The 23,055-nt window shown below is 38.1% G+C and overlaps 1 long non-coding RNA gene across 1 annotated transcript in view; it reads left to right on the forward strand.

The window, feature by feature from the left end:
- LOC103098757 (uncharacterized) overlaps window positions 1-11,940 on the forward strand; it is a 33,403-nt gene extending 21,463 nt beyond the window's left edge. Inside the window, exon 2 of the long non-coding RNA XR_471939.2 lies at window positions 9,341-11,940. This is a non-coding gene — a long non-coding RNA (uncharacterized LOC103098757). The remainder of the gene's footprint in view (window positions 1-9,340) is intronic.
- Window positions 11,941-23,055: the final 11,115 nt, after the last annotated feature.

The raw sequence follows: 23,055 nt of genomic DNA on the forward strand, positions 1-23,055 counted from the left end.
GCATCGACTTTTCCACTTAATTCTCCTTCACGCACAAGTATCTTTGTGCATACTTATCTATCATAGATGAAAACGTACAAAGACAATCGTCATCCTTGGTTACCGAGAGACAACTACTATCACTATATCTTATTTTTCTTACTGCTAGAGGCTTGGGACCAAATCTCATTCATATTTGTATCTCTATAACTCATAGCACAAATCTCTCTCAATAGTAGACATTAAATAAATATTTCTTTTATTTGGATGGATATTTATTTGACAAATCTCGGTCTTTCATACATGACAAACACTCTGCCCTTTCTTTATCAGGGCCAGGTAGCTTCTTTAGGGATCTAAGAGGTTGGAAAATCTCTTCTCTAATGTATTAGCTTGAGACCCCATTCTGATATATTTCTTCTACTGTTAACCATCAATGGTTCCATTTCTCCAATGAACATCAATTAGTTTTTCAAAGGGAAGGACATTTATTTTGAAAACATTTAGGACAAAAGGACCAATATTTGCCCCACAAAGCTTCCTTCTCCTTCTCCCCATAAAACCAGATTGACCCTAGCTTCCCTGATTCAGTTTTTTGGTCTGGAGATATAAATAGTCCCCACCTTGTATATTCATTACCTCTCAGACTTGGTGGGTACCAGAGGCCATGTGAGTCATTATGCACAGATGAATGAGTGACCAAACATGTTTTCCTATGGACACAAGGGGGACACACCCAGAAAAGACACCTTTTTTTTTTTTGTTAATGTCACTGTAGACTTGGGAGTGAATCTAAATCCAGCCTTGATTTTCTATCCTTTTCGTCATAGTCTCCTGGTTGAAACTAGTGGCAAATGGAAGAAGGACCTTACCACACACATGTATATATATATATATGTGTGTGTATATGTACACACACATATATACACACACTCACATATATATATATATATATTATATATGCCCACTAACATACATATGTATATAAACACACAACACATCTTTGGAATAGTTATATTTTTAATGCTTTTGTAAACTATTCTACTTTCTTTTTTTTCCAGTTTTTGGAAAAAGTGGCCAATGAATCTAAATGCTTAGCATTGAAAGCAGGCTTTAATCAGAGCAAGACAATTCAATTCAGCAAACACTTATCAAACATTTACTAGGCTCACTGGATGTCTTTAAGTTAGACATAACTGTCTGAATGGAGTCAAGGGGTGCTCTAGAATTACCATTCCTGAGGACATAAAAATAGTGGAAAGATGAGGTTTCCCCACTATTCAAATCAATCAGTTGATCAATGGCTAGATATAGTTTTTTAAAAATGTATAAACAAGATGATTCCTATCCTGTAATCTTTTTATTCAATGTGGCTATTTTTAATTGGGTCAAGAAAGAAAGTATGGTGATTGGCAGGGAGGACTAGCCCTGCTTGTTGAACCTGTTCGTGGATGAGCTCAGTTTAACTCAGAAATGGAAGATTAATTTCTTGAGTTGATGACTACAGTTTTAGCTAAACCTCTGGGAGGGCTTTGCTCTTACTGGGAGGAGAGTTTTTCTTCTACCCCTCTTCCCCTTCCACTTGGCATGTCACTTGAGAGAAGGTACTAATCAGAGACAGTGTGTCCAACCTGGGGTACAGAATAATAGACCCAAACCAAATACAAATATAGAGCCATACAGCTACAGAAGGGTAGCCCCATGAGAGAGGAATATGCTTTAAGACATGGGAATCAAAGAAGGATGCTTGCCTTGACCTTAAAAAAAGGAATTCCTGCAACAAGGAATTAGTTTATCCCTTGACAACATGTTCTCTACATGGCTATCATGCTACCATTTTTCTCTAAATTTAAGACCACTCTTGTTCTCTGCCCTGTGTATTCTTATAGGACAGAGTGCTTCCCACTTTGAGAGAGAAATATTTTGTACCAACTGTTCTTATTCTACCACCATAGCTTATATCCTTTTTCTAAAAGCTAAATGAGGTCATTGACTGATCACCAGTGGGGGCTCATGAGTAACATTACTTGAAATTACAGGTTTGGTAGGGTACCCATGGATATATGAGAGGAGAAATTGTCACCTTCTTGGTACACAACCTGACAGTGCTAGTGGACTTGGGGAAGTAGGATTATTTTACTAATTATATTCATCCTATCTTTGATGATGACAGAGGATAAGAATAAATAATTTGCAAGATCCCAAGACTCTGCGAAGCTCATAATCTATACCATTTAACAAATAATTTTTAAATCTCCACTATATTTAAGCTCTTGGATTTTATTGGCAAAGGAAATTTCCCTTGAGGCAATTTCAAGTTTCAATGAATATCTGTAGCTCGCTGTCTTAGAGTTGCTTGCCTTACTTAGAGGTTAAATGAATTTCCTACGATCACATATTTATCAGAGGGAAGATTTAAACCTAGGTCTCCATCCTCTGTGTCACCCTAACTGTTACAGGTTCTGTCCATGTAAGGTATACTATGTTAATCTTTTTAAAACTTTGTATATGAGTGGAGCCACACATAATGTTTTTTGCAAAAACAAGAACCTTGAAATAATTAAAATGTAGACAACTGGGAAAAGGGCGAGATGACTTCTATAAGGGAGCTCTATTTCACAAAGTTTGGCATTACCCCATAATATTCCAGATGGGTATGACCCAACATACATAATCAACCATTTTCCTCTAGTGGAGGGGGGCAGGGGGTTCTAGATAGCTCAGAGGACTTGGGCTCAAATCTGACTTCAGTTACTTGCTTCCTAGCTATGTGATTCCAGATGAGTCACTTAACCTCATTTGCCAAGCTTTTGCCCTTCTTAGATTTATTACTAAGACAGAAAGTAAAAGGCTTAAAGGAAAAAAAAAAAGATACAGAGTAGGACCTTGTTTTGTGCAAACTCAACACAAGTGAATTTAGGTATATGCCACTGGCAATAAAAAAAATAAAGGCAGAAAAACCACATAAAATTACATCCTAAATCCATGCCATTTTCCCAGGCAGCATAGAGTCTCCCAGCAGTTTACCAAATCATGCTCATTCTCTCTGAGAAGCATTAGTGAGTATCATTACATTGTTTCGCACCAAATATTTGCTCCTGTATCAGTCTTTTTCTGGAGTTCTTGCTTGTAACAAGTCATGTCTGAGTCATAGCAATCCATCTCTTTTTTTATTAATGATTTTTAGTTATTAATAATGGCCCCAAAGTATAATAAGAGTAGTGATGCTGGTACATCACTACTACACCTAAAAGACACCTAAAGAAATACACCTAAAGAAATCTGTAAGGTGCCTAGATATTTTCATTTTAAGAAATTCTGATTAAGTTAAGTGATGGGGTTCATTATTCTGCACAATTTTCAACTCATGTGAAGGGTCTTGGAATGTATTGGTTGCATAAAATGAAGTTCTACTATAGTAACACGTCTATAAGAATGACTGGGTCTTCAATAGGTACCCAAACATTTGTAATTTCATTAGCACCAGAAACTTCCTTCACCAAGGCAAATCAACAACCCATCAATAACTTAGTAAATAAGTTCTAGGAAGGTGCTAAGGCAATAAGACATAATGGAAAGATCTGACTATGAAACTAGGAAGACCTGGGTATAAATCTTAGCTCTGACATATACTGGCTGTGTTACCCTGGGTAAGTCACTTATCCATGGAGTAATCCAGGCAAATCTAAAACTAGGTTGTTACAGGAGTTTCCTTACCTTTCAAATTCCCTATCCCACAAAATTGTAAGTCCAAACCATGCACCAAAGCTGCATGATGCACAGAAAGGCTAACTCATTTGCTCAGGGTCATCTGTTTAAAAAGTTTCAGAGGCATGATTTGAAACCTCTTCTTCCTCTACCAACACAAAAAAGGAGAGTAAATGAAACAGTGCTTGTTCTTAAAGTCTTTACTAGCTAAATATTATACTGGTGATATAATTGTTTAAATTTGGTCGGAATTGTATATAATAAAATTTGTATTATGAAAAAATCCTTCTGTGTTGCCTTATTGTGGCATGGAAGTGACTGGGTTCTTGGACACTACAATGAAATGTGTACTTTGGCAGGTCCTGCCATACTAGACACATTTGTAAAAATTGAGCTACACACTGCTTTCCAAGGACTGGCTTATGTAAAGACCAAAAGACTTGTTGCCAAAAGGTCATTCACCAGCTGATTAAATTTATTTTTTATCCACAACAACCTAAGAAAAGTACACACACAAAATGGTTCAGTCGTTTTTAGTCCCTTTTGACAATAAGGGTGAGAGAGTAGCAGAAAAGAGGTCAGGAGGCCATAGAATAATAGACTTAAGGTTTGAAAGGATCATTCAGTTAAATCTCTTTACTTCACAGAATAGGAAAACTTAGGTCCAGAGAGTCCAATTGACAGCTTGTGTCAGAAGCATGACTTGGACCCAAGTCTTCCTGATGCCTAGTGCCATGTCCTACATTATATCACAATTTTTGGATCATATGTTGAGCATTAATTTAACCACTGATGCTCAATGACCAACAAGAGAGAGAGTTTTGGTATAATGATAGTTGCACTGAATTTGGAATCCAAAGACCTGACTTAGAATCTTGGCTTTTTATTTTACCACCTTAGTGACCTTGGACAAATTACTTAACCTACACAGGTCTCAGTCTTCTCATTTATAAAATGATAATATTAGGCTAAAGATGATCTCTAAGGCCCTTTTCAGCTCAGAATCCTATGAATATACCCACTTTGACCTATATCTAGTGGAGCCAAACCACATCTATATTTAAATTCTTACTATGAACAGAAATAGAAACAGAAATGTAAAAGGACATTTTAAAAATATAGCTAAATGAAGTAATGGTGCACCTTAGACTGGTAAATAGAGAATGGGTAGATTTAATTTTGGAACATGGTCAAAGACACAAACGAACATTTCACAAGATATTTGGCCATCTTGCCTCACAGTGTACAGAATAAACATATGTATGCTTATTTAAAGATAATTACAGCTAATGCATAAGGCTCTATTGAAGAGAATTAAGAAGAGCTATTCTACAAACATATTGAAAAGAGCCTTCAAGTCAAGTAAACATATACCTTTATATTTGGGGACCTCATTGGAAAACTGAGCCTAAGAGAAATTTGTGGCTCAGGATCAAGAAATCAGAGACCTCAAACTCTCCAACCTACCTATACAGATGAATTTTACATTAGTTCCCTTCACAATTAACTGGCTGTTCCACTTGCATGGATTTTACTCTCCTTGCATAAATGGTGTTCCATGTCTGGAATTCAAGCCTATCTTGTCTCTACCTCCATTTACAATTCCTACCTTCTTTCAAAGCATATCTCAGATGTTCTCTCCTACTTGAGACCTTTTACTCAGTATTGTTTTCTACTAAACAAATGTGTGTATATTGTGGACACCCTCAGGTTTCCCCTAGTATCTCTCTAGTCAAGCCAGAGAATCCCATTTATTACAACTAGAAATATCTCCTCAGTATCCTTTCTAATACAATATTTAGATTTGTACATGTTGTATCCTACCTCCATGAGAATGTAAGCTCCTTGAGGGCAAGGAGGTGCTTTGTTCTTCTCTTTGTATCCCTGGTACCAAGGACAGTACCACAAACATATTTAGTGAAGACTTAATATATTTGTTAAATTGGGTTTAAGCTGTTCAGTAATCTCATATTAGAAATTCTTTCTCTTTTATGTTCTTTATGTTATAAATCTCATTTTAAAATAAGTTTTACTGATGCCTTTTGTTTTTACATTATAGTCATTTCTGATATATGATTTCAAGCTTCATTCTCAGAACAAAACCTTTCCTTATTACAAAGACAAATAGCTAAGCAGAAACAATTAATGTAGTAATTGCATTAGGAAATGTATGCAATATTCTGCCCTTGTTCCTTCTTTTTTTCTGGGATGGGGTGCAGAGAAGATATTCCATTATTTGTTCTAAAGTAACAGTAATGGTTTTTCTAATTACTCCAAATTTGGTTTAATTTCAGCACCCTTTCATTTACATAATTATTGTCATGGTGATTATGATTTTTCAGGAATACTTTCTTAAAGAAGAGAGATGGAAGGTACTGGATGTGAGTAGCACACAAAGGAAATAATGAAAAATGAAATTGATTGAATTTCTTAGAATAAAGGTTAGCTACTCAGGGCTCAGTCCTTGGAGCATGCTCTCATTGGCCCTTTCTAGTGGGTTACACAGAGCATTTATAGAAATTGCTTTCATGGTTCCAATCCAACTTGTGGAGACTTGGTGAGCCTAGTTCTGGCCCTGAGTGATTGGAGATTTGGTGGACTTGTGAACTGATACAACCATTCTGTAGGGCAACTTGGAATTATTCACAAAGAGCTATGAAACTGTGTCATGCCCTTTGATCCAGTAATACCACTACTAGGTCTGTATCCCAAAGAGATGAAAAAGAAGAGGGAAAGACCCACTTGTAAAAAATATTGATAGCAGCTCTCTTTGTGGTGGCACAGCATTAGAAATTGAGGGGATGTTCATCAAATGGCTGCATAATGTTATATATTATGGTGATGGAATATTGTTATGCTGTAAGAAAAGATGAACAGGGTGATTTTAGAAAGAGCTGGAAAGACCTACATGAACTGATACAGAGTGAAATAAGCAGAACCAGGAGAACACTATACACAGTAACAGCAATATTGTACAATGGTCAATTGTAAAGTCTTAGCTACTCTAAGCAATATAATGCTCTGGGACAATTCTGTAGCACCTATGTTAAAGAATGCTATCCACCTCCTGAGAAAGAACTGTTGGAATTGAAATGCAGATCAAAGCATATGATTTTTCACTTTCTTTTACTTGGGTTTTTATTTTGTGGTTTTTGTTTTATGAGAGTATTCTCTTATAATGATAAATAATATGGAAACATGTTTTGCATGATAATACATGTATGATCCAGATCACATTGCTTACCATCTTCAGGAAGGGGGAGGGAAATGAGAGGGAAAGACAATTTGGATCTTACAATTTCAGAAAATGTATGTGGGAAATTGTTATTAATTGGGAAAATAAAATATATTAAAAATGAGTGATCAGTGGCCTGGTACTATATGGTGGTGAAGTTCTTTCTGGTCAGTTGAAGAGCTGGAAGAAATGACAACACATGAGCTGTTGAGACAGAACTGAGTTTACATACAAAAGGAGTGATCTACTTCTTGGTCAGTCCTTTTGTTTCCTTCCCTTCTGGTAGGAAGGCAGAAGGATTATGAATTGTTAGGTATGAGGAAAGAGGAAAGGGCAACTTTATTCATGTGTACACAAGCACATCCTGCCCTTATTACTTTTGTATTTAATCTTCCTTTGATCTTAGGTAAATGATAAGATTTCATTTTGGTACATTTTAATCTGTTTTGGGTAGGGAAAAGGCAGGAGGGTTTTTTTTTTTTTTTGTTTTGTTTTACTTCAAGGCACACTTGCCTCTGCCTGACCTACTCTTGTCATGACTGATAATGGAACCAATATATCTGTAGAATCAATTGCATAAGCACCTTATTCCTCTCTCAGAAGTTAGAAACTTCTGAAAATGAAGTTTTTCTCATTGCATTTTTTTCTTCATCAGATCTTGCCTTCTGGCACTCTTTGAAGACCTCTTTCCTCTCCTCTTTCTTTCTTCTCTCCTCTTCACAGGTATGATAACATCCCTGACAACCTCTTGCCACTTATCTTTTCCAACATGATCAAGGATCTCCTATTTCTGATGTCGACTAGCTGAGTGACCCTGGGCAAATTGCTTAACCTTCTATTTCATAAGGCAACTCAGACTATAAGTTGCCAATATGGCTCAGTGGAGGAAGTTTCCACACTAGGAGTTCCCCTGCACAGATGAGGTCAAAGGTCCAAACCAATGAACTAATAGAATGACTCTTAAATCTTGCTTCCAGGAATCTATATAGAAGCCTGGGTCAAACCACCTAGTGGGCAACCAGACATTTGCCCAGTGGGCTGTGGCTGAGTTGCACCTTTTGTACTTTTCTATGCTAGAGAGGGCACAGTGATGGTCTGTCCCCTGAGTACTCTCATCAGTTGCCTGGCATCATGGAAATTTGCCCAGTCTGCTCCACTGAGGGATTCAGACTCCTTAGGAAGAAAGCAAAGCCATTAAAAGAAGCCAAGGACATTAAAGTTTTATCGTTCTCAAGCTATGCAGTGGCCAAAAAAAATATTGCCAATTCCTGCTCAGCCTTTTGGAAGAAAATGATGACCCACTGGTCAATGACATGTCAGCTGCCCAGTAACTTGCTTAAAGAAAATGAAAAAAATTCCTAACATATTTCCCTCAAAATCATTCATGTGACCCATTTTTCCAGGCAGTGTGGGAACATTTTGTACACTTGAGAAAAATGAAAGCCTCATAGGGGATTCACTTAGCTGAGATGAGGGGGGAGGAAGGAAAAAGGAACAGATTTGGGATTTTGAAGCTTCACCCAGAAGATGATTGTGCATATCTCATAGATAGTTACCAACTGCTTGAAATCAGGAAGACTTCATTTAGAACTCTGGACATGTCAGGAAACAGTATGTGGCTGATTGAGGTGAATAGCTGGAAACTCAGGGCAGTGAGAGGTCAGAAATTACTGGGGCTGGAGGGGGTGGTGTTTGCTCAAGTGTTTTTTTGCTTTTCAATTTTAAGTGCATGAGTTCACTAGCTTACAGAATTTAATGCCAGAAAATGTATTATTTTTTAAAAAATGCCTGCAGTTGGATTACGTCACATCAAACAGTTTGGTTCTTTAAATGGTTTAAAATGTTTTTGCTCCTCCCCATGCTCTTCTTGGTCAACTGCTTTGTTGCCCTAGAGAAACATCCTCCTATATGGCACAGTGGGTAGAACATCCAGCCTGGGGTCAGGAAGACTCATCTTCATGAGTTCAAATATGGCCTCAGACACTTACCAGCTATATGACCATGGGCAAGTCATTTTACTCTGCCTCAGTTTACTTATCTATAAAAAGAGCTGGAGAAGGAAATGACAGCATCTTTTCCAAGAAAACCCCAAATGGGGTCACAAAGAGTCAGATATGACTGAAAAATGATGGAACAACAACAACCCTGGCACTGAACATTGTGCTTGGTACAAAGTAAGCATATTTCTCATTCATTCATTCATTCATTCATTCATTCATCTATTCATTGGATGTTAATTGCTGGAGGCCAGAGGACTCCTTAGGTCTTAGTAACTGTTCTTCCCTCTTCTCTAATAGCTGGTTTATTAAAGAATTGTTGAATTACATTGAACTTTGTTTTTTGATTGCTTTCCCTGTTCAGACACTCTTCTCTCTGCATGCCCAATTAAGCCTCTCTTACTCTTTCTCCTTCTTGTAGAGGATCATCGATTTTAATGTTGGAAAGGACCTTGGATAGCAGGAGACCTGGAGAAGTCATAAAACCCTGGGAAAGATCTGATGGACTCAAGCTATGGCCTCAACTCTGACTGTTGCTGCTGCTCTTGCTGCTACTGCTGCTGCTAGTGAGAGCCTAAATGAATTGAGTTTTCTCTGCATGATTGAACTATGTTGTCTGGGGAAAATGTCTGATACAGGCAAGATAGGTTCAACTGGGGAAACTCTGGACCAGGCCAGCCTAGAACCAATTCCTGGTGATAAAGCTGGAATTGGATTCACATCAAGAATGGAAATTGATTGGCTGCCCAACCCACTGTATTTGATCAGCCATGGAGAACATCCTCCTACCCCACCTGTCAAGAGCAGTCAGTGTTTTCTGTGAATAAAAATCAGCAGCAAGCATATTCAAAGGGACTCAGGAGGAAGGAAAACTCCATTCTTCATTCCCTCCCTCTTCCCGCCCCCAAGTTGCCAGACCTCTAGGTTGGATTGGCAGTCATGACGGGAAGCAAAAGGTACAAATGGGCATCCTTCACGCAGCATTCAAAATGGAACTCAAGCATATGCAAACAGCATGTGAGCTCCAGCTCAAAGGTCCTAGCGATTCCCAGGCTACAGAGTGAGAAATAAGCTGGTGTTTCAGAAACCATCTGGGAAAACTCTTAGATTAATTTGAATTGAACCAAGCTGAGGCCCTCCACATTTCTTCCCAATGTGTTTGGAACAGAACAATGACACGATGGGAAGTTGGATGTTTCCTTGTTGAGATACCCATGTGTCCTCGCCTAACAGCTGTCATAAGTATGTCCAGACCTCTCCTGAAAGCACGATAATTAACTGCCTTTTGCTTTGAAGTTTATAGAAAGCAGCTTCCTACTGTGGGACATTTACAGCTTCCACAACTGCCATGTCAAATGTGCCTTCTCTCAACCGCACCGACCCAGCTCAAGCCTTTAGATGTTCGAGTCCCTCAAAGGTATTCAAATCCCTGCAGCTGCTGGGTGATGTTTTCTCAAGACAGGTGTTTAAGAAATATATATGACTTTTTCATTAGATGCTTAAATAAAATTTCTAGGGACATGGCCCTGAATTCGAGCATCTCTAGTTTTTTTTATTTGCTGAGTTCAGAGGAATCAATTATTAAGGAGGAGAAGATGGTGTCAGTAAATTGACAGTACTGCACAAGGTGTTGGATCTTGGGCATTAATGAATGCAAGCATACCTTTCATTTATTTATTTATTTATTTATTGGTGGTTTTAAAAAAAGTTAAACAAGGACAAAGAAAGGTTACTTGTTTTTCCCTGAAGGAATCCCAAAATAATTTTCAGAAAGGGAGAATTCAAAAAGGATCAAATTTAGATTTGAGGGCCAGAACACGAGTAAACCTAAAGTTAAAATAAATTCACCAAACCCCAGGGTTTGAAGGTTGGGAAGGATGAAGCATGATGAGTGAATGCCTTCTATAAATATGCTATATATATTGCTATATATACATATTTCTATATATATTTCCTGTGCCTGTTCGATTTTTACCTAATTACTATAATTAGTATAGTAGGTAGTTTTGAATTCTTGACCATTACTATTTGTGGATTATTTATGGTGAAGTTATATCTGGGAAAAAGAAAAAAAAAGCATTTTCATAGGAAAACATGCCATAACAGAGGTTTAATAAAGATATTTCTTTCTTTCTTTAAATCTTTACATTTTGTTTTAGAATCATTACTAAGTATCAGTTCCAAGGCAGAAGAGTGGTTAGGGCTAGGCAATTGGGATTAAGTGACTTGTCCAGGGTCACACAGCTGGGATGTGTCTAAGGCCACATTTGAACCCAGGACCTCTCATCATTTGATCTGGCTCTTTGATTCACTGAGCTACCCTTAATAAAAATCTCTCAATCCATGAATAGACCTTTAAAATTGCAGTAATTTGTGAATTATCCTTAATTGCTATGTCCTGTACTTAACCTCCCTCCAAAGAAACTAAGAACTAAAATAGTTGTCTTTGTCTCTAACGGTACCTGTGCTTGTTTCCTTGTATAATGGGGACAATGGGGTAAAAACAATCTATAGAATTTTTATGACATGTGATAATCCTTGATTTATTTATTCATCATTCAGCAAGTATTTTTGAAGCACCTACTATGTGCAAAATGCAGGACCCTGGGGAAACAGGCAAAAAGAAAAGTACTTCCTACCCAACTTATATTTTATTGGCAGAGGAGGGGAGATGATATCATTTATATAAATAAATATGTACACATACATATGTGTACAAATACATATATAAAACATAGCATCATTGTGTAATTTATGAAATTAGAGATTTAATGTATTTGAAAAACTTACATTTCAAGAAGAGACTGGGATGGATATTAACCACATTATTAATACCTAATCATTGCTAGGTTGTGATGTTTGGTAATGGGCTTAATGAAATGCCTGCCAGATCAGATCGATTGCCCATCGGAAAGAATAAGCACAATTGTTTTTAAGTGGGAATTTTGAATGTTATATGTTTTGCAGAAATCTTTGCCACTTGGTGAAGCAATAAAGTGTCAGAGCTGTTTTTCTTTTAAATTTGTTTCCATTTGCCTTTAGAGAGTTGATGGAAAGGCACCCATAGAATGTGGAATTTCTTTGAGGATAAAGTTAAAATTGTTTCATTAAATGTTAATAGACTTAATAGTCCACTTAAAAAGAGAAAATATATTAATGGGTAGTAAGCACTTAGTGGGGGCATGACATAATTCAGAAATTCTATTTGAACTGAGTTGCTTACCATCCTATGTGAGCAGAGGTTAGGAATGTATTTTGTTCTTCTACTAGGAGGAAATAACCATTCTATTTATGAGTCCAATTTTTAACACAAATAGCTATTACAGTTGCAATGAATGGACTTACTTTGGTTCAAAGAAAGATTTGGGGATCTAATTTAATGTTAGAGAAATAGTAAAGGGTTATAGACTAGAACAGAATTATCTCAAGTTATCATAAAATTCCATGATCTTTAATTTCCATAGGATATATCTAGAAAGTTAAAATTTTTTCAATGCACATTTATTAAACACTGACTATGTGCAAGACTATGCTACATTCTGGAGATGAAATTAGAACGGTTGACGTTTATGTAGCATTTTCTGATTTGTTCTATATTATCTTCTTTGACTTTTAACAATAGAGTAGGTTCTACAGATATTATACCCATTTCCTAGATGAGGAAACTATGGTTTAGAGAAGTTGGGTGATGTGTGTGTAATAATTCATATATGATCTTGGGCAAGTCATTTAACCTTTGTTTACCTTAATCCACTGGAGAAGGGAATGGCAAACTCTTCTAGGATCTTTGGCAAGAAAACACCATGAATAGTATGATCCAAAGGGTCACAAAGAGCTGAATGTTACTGAATAGCCGAACCAAAAAAAAAGTATCAAAAATGGGACTGAACTTCTGTTTCTCATGCCTTGACATCCACTGCAACTCTTAATTTACCAAGATACTAAGACCTATTTGTTACAATGAATTTGTTTTTCTTTTTCTTTCTTTTTTTTAAATGGAATAGAGAGAAGGAAGAGAAAATAGATTTCTGTTCATACAAAAGCACTTTAATTAGAAAAAGAGAAGAGGGGTTGAGGACAAAGTCTTATTAAGAGGGTGGTTTAGGGGAGCAGTATTCACATTTGAGATGGGGCGGAGGAGAAAGCAAAGGAGACAGAAGTCAGCAAAGTTAGCAAAAGAGAGAAAAAAGTGATCACAGAGAGAGGAAGTGAATCACAAGCATTCAGTGTCACAGCAATCCGGATCTGAGGCAATATCAAGCACGTTGTCCAATGCTGCAGAAATGTCAAGGAACATGGAGACTGCAAAAAAGAATGTCATGCCCTGTCTTCCCGAAAAGGGAATTTCATTAGAGTGCTGGGTGGATGGAATCCAGATTGCAAAGGGCTGAGTAGTAGGGGGTGAGACAGGAGAGGTTGTCAGATCCCAATGTTGACTGTTTGTGTAAGGGAAGTGGGAAAGGATCAACAATTCCTGATGTACTTTACATTTTCAAAGAACCATCCCTTGTGCCATCAAGAGTATATTTATGATCTTGGTTGGCGTAGTCAATTTTAGATTGCGCCATTTTTCCCAGATTAAGTGAAGATGAGTATATCTTACTGTTCTTAGAGAATAAAGGCATGATCTTTGGAAAAAGAAAAACTAGCCGAGTGGGCAAGATTGTCAGCAACTCATTATGGCCTCATGTTTGTCTTTGGGAAAGATTGTATACCTTGGTATTTGAGTACATTGTCATCAGCTTTTCACAAATCAAGTGATACCCACTCAAGATTTTCCAGGCACGCAGGCTTATCAGTACTTTATGCTTTTGCTCATAGGCAAGGCTGATTATGAGGTTATAATTACCATAGTACATACATGTCTTTATTTTCTTTCTTTTTGGCAAATTAAGAGGCCAAGTAACATTCATTCAGAAAACATTTTTCCAACACACATTATACACAGAGCTCTTTGTTGGGTGAAGAATTATTTTACTAGGACCAGACTATGATCTCAATGGTTTCCATTCTCTGATAAAGGGTTGATGATGTTGACATCCTTTCTATTCCTTCTCAAGCTGTGCAGTTCTTATCTATGACCTTACACGAATATCCATAAAGAATATACCTATCTTGTTGAAATTCTTCCTCAGACTCTTCTATTAATAATTCATAATTCTATAGTACTTTTTGGACTATCTGTGCAGGTATTTTAACACACATTTTTTTTTTCTGATGAAGAAATGGTGGTTGGAAGAAATTGAAGTCACTTGACTATTATGAACCAAATAGTTCTCTAATAATAACAGCAGCAATTCACATTATCCAAGACCATCAGATTTTCTAACAACTTTTCTCTAAATTGGAGTACAGAGTACTTTTTTTTTCTATTCACAAGGAAAAAGCTCCAGTCCATCTTTTAATTTTTTTTTAAAAATTCCTTACATTACAGAACTAAACTGAAATGTATTAATATTCAACTCTTACATTTCAATGACAAAAACAAAAAATTAGTCTTCCCTTTTTTTAAAGATGAAGAAAATCAGTGGGTTAAGCACCTGTTATGCATCAGTGACTGTGCTAAGTGCAAGGACTCCAAAGAAAGATAAAAGACCACTCTTGCCCCAGAGAAGCCCATAGTTTAATGGGGGAGACAACATGAAAACAGATATGTATAAACAAGATAAAAATTAGAATTAATCAACAGAGGGGAGGCACTAGAATTATGAAGGATTCAGAGAAGCTTCTAGCAGAAAGTGATATTTTAGCTGGGAATTGAAGGAAACCAGGGAATTTAAGAGGAAAGAGTAGGCATCATTCCAGGCTTAGGAAAAATGAGCAAAAATGCCTGGAGTTGAGAGTTGAAGTATTCTGTCTGAGGAATGGCAAGGAGGCCAAGATCATTGGATTGCAGAGAATGTGTACATGAGTAAGCTATAAGAAGACTGGAAAGGTAAGGGCAGGTTTTGAAAGGCTTTGAATACCAAACAGATTATATTTGATCCTAGAGGTGATAGGGAACCAACTGAGTTTATTGAGTATGGGGTGGCATGGTTAGACCTGCTTCAGAAAGATAATTTTGACAGCTGAGGGGAGGACAGACTAGAATTGGGAGAGACTCAAGGTCAACCACACCACAAAAAGCTATGAAAATAGTTGAGGTGGGAGATAAGGAGGGTTTGCACCAGAGTGGGGACAGTATTAGAGGAGAGAAGGGGCACATTCAAAGATATGGCAGAGGTGAACCAAGATGTCTTGGCTAGAGATCAAATATGGCAGGTGAGAGATGGTGAGGAGTTAAAGATGGCACAGGTCCAGGGGCTGGACTGGGTGACTGAGAAGATGGTGGTGCTGAATAATTGAAAATCTGTTACCCTAAAGGGGAACTACATTTCCCTAGAGCCCACTGACTTCTTGTCATTACTTACTTCCCGTAGACAGGGAATAGATATCCAGCGGGCAGTCCTGCTCCTCTTTTGTTTTGTAACCAGCAGTGATGGTGGTAGGGTGGGGATTTTGAAATGGCTAACTCAGCCATGGACGCGTGATTTTTATTTTGTATCCTCTTTATTCCTTGACTTCTAATGATCGTTTAATAAACCTCCTAAAATATGATATTTTTATTATGAGATATAATTTTAATTTTTACAGTGCCCTCAGCAGTCAGAGGAAAAGTAGGAGGAGAGGAGGATTTTGGGAGAAAGATAATGAGTTCAGTTTTTGGATGTGCTGGACAATGAGGCTTAGGGAGGCTAAGGAATCCACATATTTTTGCCTCGGCTATCCAGGGCCTTGGGCCTTTGGCTCAGCCTAAGCAGAGTGGGTATTTAAGCCCTATTTCCTTCTCTCTCTTTTCCTTCTCTCTCTCTCCCCCTCTAATACTTTTCTTCCTCCTGTGTGTAATTAAAACACCATAAAAGGGTTGACAGCTGACTTGAGTTTTCATTTAGGAATCACATAGCTGAATTCCTTGGCGACCTTAAATTAATATATATCAGTCTTTTAAAGTGATTTCCATATCACATTACCCTATTTGGGATTTTCTTGGCAAAGATATTAAAGTAAATATTGAAGTGGTTTGCCATTTGCTTCTCTAGCTCATTTTACAGATGAGGAAACTGAGGCACACTAAGTGATCTGCCCAGAGTCATGAAGCTAGGAACTTCCCAAGAAGGTCAAGTGGTTAAGTGTCAGTGGTGGAATTCAAAACCAGGTCTTCTGACTCCAAGTAGAACACAATTCCCACAATACTATACTGTTTCTTCTTGTGAATATTTATTTAGTTTTAGTTTTCCAAAAGGACACTTTTATGGGATTCTTTTTCCATTTTTTAATTAGGGCTCAAACTTTTCTTGGCATAAATAATTCCCATTTTTAGACTCATACAATTAAAATAGCATGCCTATGATAAAGTACTTTCTTTAAGGCTGCTGGTAGGCAAGGGATGCCAGTGACCCAGTGGACTGCAAAGAAGATAATTACCGCCTGGCACGTAGCAAGTGCTTAATAAATACTTTATCTACCAGCTAGAAATTATTAGAATATGATTCTATTAAAGGGTTTTGGTGGAATCATCAATTCATGAATAGGTTTTAGGTTCAACAAATAGAATATTCCACAAACTCCAAACTGACTCCTTTGGTCCTATTGCCCCAAACTTGGGATAGAAAAATGCTCCCAGAGTTCTTTAGTGACTGCTAGACAATCTTGTCATACCTCAAGTAATGTGGGGCACAGTTTCTGGTCCAAAGGTCATTTCTGGAATGGGCAGGTCCCTCCCACCCTTTCCTGGGGCTGTAGAGATAAATCCCTAACAGGTGTTGACCCTAATTGTAAAGGAGTTTGACTATGCTCCAGGCCAGGGGTTAGCAATTAGAAGGATGGAGGGTATGAAGAAAATGATGTAGATGACCATTACCCTTGAAACAACAAGAAAGAAGCTAAGATAAAGGCTCAAAGTCTAGAAACAGAAATTCTTAACCTGTGGTCACTAGAGTTCTTTAAAAAAATTTAAAAATATTTCAGTATAATTGGTTTCCTTCATAATCCCATGTATTTGATTTGAGGATTAAAAACATTATCCTGAGACATCCAGAGGCTTTCTCCAATTGCCCAAAGGGACCAGCACACATAAAAGTTTAAGAATTTATCTGGAGTATCCTCTGAGATGTGAATGAATCTTTGATGGGTTCTGGAAAACCTCAGGGGGTCTTTTAATGCATACCTTGAAACCTTGGGAGGATTTGATTCTGTTTCCTTTACAAAAAGAAGGGGAGGAATCCAGAGAGAAAGAAATCAAAAGAAATGGGAAGCTTTGTGCAGATCAGATAAGAATAAGAGAGTGGGGAATTAGGGAACAAACATATGGATTCTACATTAGCCCTATATGAACTCCTCTAGATTTCTAAGGCTTAAAGATTCCCTTTTTTGTTATCTTTTTCCACAATTCAATTGGAGACACTGGGAAATTAAGTGACTTTGCTCTAGTCACACAGCAGAAGGGCATTCCAGGCAATATTTGACCCAGGTCTCTCTGATTCCAAGACTCAATGTATTAACCCCTATACCACAAATTTTACTGGCTATTTTCTTAGAACTCATAACAGTAAGATGCTTTGGGAAATCTAAGGCAAGGTGGTGTGCTGGTACCCAAAAGGAGGGAAGTTGAAAACCTGTGTCCCCTTCAGTGGAGAGATGGTTGAGGGAAATCTAGGGTGAAGGAAGAGTGGGGGAGTGTCTACCAGCAAAGGCTTGAGAGAAGTCCCTCAGGTGTAGGAAGTAGTGAATTGAGTCAGAAGGGTAAGTAGCTCAATTCAGGGGGTTAGTGGGAGGGAAAGAGGATTTCTCCCATGTGTTTAATCAGTAAGAACTTAGTTAATAAATATCAGGAGAGGGAGCCTAAGAGAGCCTAGAGAGATGGCCTTGGAGTCAAGAAAACCTGCATCAAGTGGAATTTCTGGCATCTATTGGTTGTGTGACCCCTAAGGAAACCCCTTAATCTCAGTTTGCAGAACAGGAGCTGATTTGAATTAGTAGGAAGCTCCTTTCTGGGAGGTGTCTCTCTCTCTCTCTCTCTCTCTCTCTCTCTCTCTCTCTCTCTCTCTCTCTCTCTCTCTCTCTCTCTCTCTCTCTCTCTCTCTCTCTCTCTCTCTCTCTCTCTCTCTCTCTCTCTCTCTCTCTCTCTCTCTCTCTCTCTCTCTCTCTCTCTCTCTCCCCCCCCCCCCCCCCCCCCCCGTGTGCAGTTCTATCTACCTGTCTATCCATCTAAATTGTAGTAAGTTCCTCTGGAGGTTTGGGGTAGAGAGAAAACTTATGATTTCTACCCAGCTAAAAATATTGCTATTGAAGAGAATCAACATGCTGTTGCTTTTGAGAAGATACGGATAAGGAGAGGGTACTGTGGAGGAGAGTAGTGGCAGGTCAGGCAGGGGAAGAAACACACATGGGTGGGCAGGGGAACAAGTTTGTAATGGTTTCCAGAGGATAGAGCAGGTAGGGGAAGAAGTACTACCAAGATGGTGATGTCCTCTACATTTTTCACCTTGAGTCAAAGTCCTGGATACTTTACCCTATTGCAGAAGCAGCTGGCAGTAAGGTGAATGGAGTCAGGAAGACCCAGCGTCAAATCTGACATTAGACACCAGCCCCTGAGACTATGGGCAAGTCACTTAACCTTAATCTGCCTCAGTTTTCTCATTTGTAAAATGGAGATAACAATAGTATGTATCTCCCAAGATTGTTGAAAGGATCAAATGAGATACTACTTGTAAAACATGCTTAGCTTGGCATGTAGTAAGCACTGTAAAAATGCTAATTCCCTTCTCTAATTCTGGATCTGGGTCACACTGACTTCCCAACTTCTAGTAAAAATATGGAGAGAGAGAGAGAGACAGACAGACAGAGACAGAGACAGAGACAGAATCAGAGACTGCTGGTTGCTTCTTGCTTTCTAGGTATTATTTAGTCATTTTTTCAATCATTTCCAACTGTTATGACCTCATCTGGAATTTTCTTGGTAAAGATACTGGAGTGGTTTGGTATTTCTTTCTCCAGCTCATTTTACTGCTGAGGGAACTGAAGCAAATATGGGTAAATGGCTTGCCCAAGCTCACATAAGTAAGTGTCTGAGGTCACATTTGAACCCAGGTCTTCCTGACTTTAGAACCCAGGCTCTCCACTGAACCACCCAGTGGTCCTATTTTCTAGGGAGGGAGAGTTCTATTTTTATATCCAGCTCTTAGGGCAGTACCAATTTTTCTTGTATACATCTTTTTTTTTTGTACATAGTTTTTTGCATATGGATGCCATCCCTTACCTCCCCTCCCCCCCAAGTTAGATTGAGCTCCTTGAGAGCAGGATCTGCCTTTTGATTTTCTTTGTAACTCTAATCCTTAGCAGAGTGTCTGGAACATAGCCGGTGTCTAATAAATGCACATTGATGCACTGACTAAGTACTAACAAGGGCATGCTGCCTTAATATCTGTTATTGCTGGATCCCTTGGGAAGTCTTCCTTCCCCTACCTCTCTGGGATATTTACCCTGAGAGAGTGAATATCCAGGTCTCTCCATCTTCCAAGAGAAAAGAGAAGAGGAGAGAAAAGAGCCAAGAGGTTCTGCTTTTTGCCTACCAGATATATAGAGACAAATAAAAGAAGAGACCAGATCATTCAGAAAAGACATCTTTAAGTTCTGTGCTGCTTCTGATTTATTCAGGTTATAACTCCTATTTGTGCTCCTTCTTGTTATGTCTGCTCCTCAGTTGTCCTGATGACTGGAAGCAACATCTTGCCTTCAGCATTCCAAGCTGTAAGGCCCAGCAGATTGTCTTCCTTTCCAGGGGACGTTTGAGGCACAGCCTTCTGGGATTTTAAGAAGAGAAAGCCACCTCCTTAGAGGAGGCTTAGATTTATTGTTCTGCCTGGAGCCCAGTGAGGAAGAACAAGTTATTGTCTTCTTTATTCCAAATAGCTGGAAGAGAACTCATGTCAACTGAGAATTATGATAATGTCCCAAGATGGGAGGCAGACAAAAGCAGCAGCTAAGCAGGCAGGATCCATCTGTAACAGAGCCAGGATCTCAATCCATATTCTGCTCAGTGTTGCTTCAGGTCAGCCCCAGAGATAAAGTCTCACGATATCAGGTTACTGAGCAAAGTTTAAGAGATGATGAGCTCCTGACCTTTATAAAAAGCAAGATTTATGAGTGGCAGCTTGGTATAATAGATAAGGAGCTGGTTCCCCAGACAGGAAGACCAGAGTTCTGTTCCTATCTATGCTATATACTGGCTACATATGTGCTCTAGGCAAGCCATCCTGTCAGTGCCCTTGGCACTCTCTAGGCAGCAACTTGTTGAAAAGGAGCAGCTTTTCATAGGTAGAAGACTTCCTTACTTTGCGAGAGGTACCCTATGCAGATCGAAGTCCCTTGCCCTATGTGAAAAAAAAAGGAAGGAAAGAAGAAAAAGAAATAAGAAAAGCAAGAAAAAAGGAAGGAAAAAGAAAGAGAAAAAGGGAAGGAAGAAGAAAGGAAAGAAGGAAGGAAGGAAGAAAGGAAGGAAAAGAAAGAAAAAAGAATAAAAGAAAGAAAAAAGGAATAAAAAGAAAGACGAGGAAGGGGAGAGGTAAATAAAAGAAAGGAAGAAAAAAGAAGGAAGGGAAGGAATGAACAAAGGAAGGAAGAAGGAGAGAAAGAGAAATTGTTATAGTCCTCCAAGAGAATTTCCAACAGTTTTCTGGTAAAATAACAACCATACTTAAAGTAGCCATGAAATTGTAGATATTCACACAACAGCTGCATATTGCTACCCCTTTAGTTGTTAAATCTCAATTTTGGGTGATGAATAATCTGAAATTGAGTTAGTCTGGTACTTGGACCTTTACACCAAAGTGATGAGTGAGAGTACTCTAAGAATCATATACAGAAGGTCCAACAAATTTTAGTGCAGATTAAAGCTTTTCACAACAAAAATTTTTTTTGGGACATTGTGTATGTATGTATTCACTTATATAAAATATATTATTTATCTATATATAATATTGGTTTTTTCTTGGCAAAGATACTTCTCTAGGTATTAAATGTCTGAGGTTTGATTTGAACTCAGGTCTTCCTGATTTCAAGCTGGGCGCTCTATGCACTGAATCCCCCAACTGTTCCACTTTTTAGATAGGGAGAGTTATATTCATATTTCTAGCATTTAGGATGGTGCCTGACATATAGTAATTTATCTCATATATATCTTTTTTGTATATATAATATAATCACTATGATTAAAATAGTGTCATTATAGGCTATTATTTGATCTTCAGAACATATCATGATTAAGTAATACATATATTGTTATCCCCACTTTACAGGTTAAAACACTAAGGCCCAGAGAGTCAAACTGACTCTTAGGTTTATAGTTTTAGATATAGAATAGATTTGTGCAAGCCAGTTAGTCCAACCTTCTTTTACACGTGAAGAAACTGAGGTTCAGAGGACAGAAAACAGGAAATAACATGGGATTTGAACCCTTGTTCTCTACCTTTAAAATCAGCAGTCTTTCCACTATACAACACTGCCTCTTATTGTCCATTTTAAAAAATAAATATCCTCTAAAATTATTTATTTGTTTGCTATATTAAACTTCCCAAGAATCTCCCTCTCTCCCACCCTACGTCTTAAAGGTCTTTTCTATCCCATGTCAGAAAGCTCCCTTGTAACAAAGACATAGTTAAGCAAAACATACAGACCAGCACAACGACCACATCTGAAAACGTGGGACTCACTTTGAGTTTGTAGCTGGCTGACAGCCTCTGCTTTGTGCCCCCTTCATTCCTCCTGAGTCAGAATTGTACCTAGTATCCCTCAGAAGGCTGCTAACCTTCATGTTGCTTTCTTTCACCTTGTTTTAGTCACTGTGAGTTATTTTCTTGGTTCAGTTCACTTTGATCTATTGCAATTCCTACTAGTTGTTCCAAGTTTTCTTGAATTCTGTGTAATTGATTTTTCTTGTACCAGTTTGCACAAAGGATGTACTTGTACTGTTCTTTCTTCTTTTTTGTTTTTGTTTTTGCTATCAAAAAAGAGCTGCTAAAATACTTTTGTAAATAGCACCTTTCTGTTTTTGACCCCCTACCCAGATCTCTGCAAACGTGGATTCGAATAGTGATTTTTAATTTTAGTTTGAAACCATATTCTTGACCATTTGAACAAATTCATGGTTCTATCAAGTCAAGATGAGTAAACTTTGTCTTTCCACAGACCCTCTGACATTCTCATTTAGGTATTTCATCACTGCCAGTATTATGTTGAACCCAATCTGCCCTTACCCAATTTGGTGGGTTTCCTCTGTCCTCCCCAATCTACAGTTCTTAAACTTCTGCCCTCACTACATCATCCTGTCTAACTGAAAAATCCCAGCCTTGTTAAATAGTACTATGAAACTGGAAGTACACTTCAAGCAGTGTGACTTTGCAATAATTCAAGATAAGAAAGGGCTAGCTTTGGATTCAAAAGACCTCGATTTCAAATACTAGCCCTGTTATTTACTGTCTGTCCATGCAAAAATTTGAGTCTCTTCTCCTTTCTGTGACTCATTTTCCCAATCTGTAAAATGCTGGGATTGAATTAGATGGGCTCTGAAGCCCCTTCCTTTTTTTTAAAACCCTTACTTTCTGTCTTAGAATACTAATGATCAGTTCCAAATCAGAAGAGTGACAAGGGCTAGGCAATTGGGGTTAAATGATATATCCAGGGTCACATAGCTAGGAAGAATCTGAGGCCACATTTGAACCCAGGACCTCCCATCTCCAGGGTTGGCGTTCTATCCATGCAGCCACTTAACTGCCCCAGTCCCCTTCTTTTTGAATTCCTTCTCTAAAGTCCTTCCCTAAAATTCTATTATCCTTAAAAAAAAAAACCCAAACAACCAAAAAACTTTTTTTGGAGGAATTCAACACTCCCTTTCAGTGCCTCATTTCTTTACTGTTAACAGCCTATACTGGCAGAAAATTCTTCCTTGCTTTTACAGGAATTCCCCCATGCTGCATTTGGACCCATTTGTCTTGTTCTGTTCTCTATAGGGAACAGCTCATTATCATCCCGTGATGCCTAAGAGCCCATTACATATTGTGCATATAAAGCCATTATAAAGTGACCCCCTTAACCTTCTCT

The sequence above is a fragment of the Monodelphis domestica genome, chromosome 8, assembly GCF_027887165.1.
Source record: "Monodelphis domestica isolate mMonDom1 chromosome 8, mMonDom1.pri, whole genome shotgun sequence".
NCBI classification, from domain to species: domain Eukaryota; kingdom Metazoa; phylum Chordata; class Mammalia; order Didelphimorphia; family Didelphidae; genus Monodelphis; species Monodelphis domestica.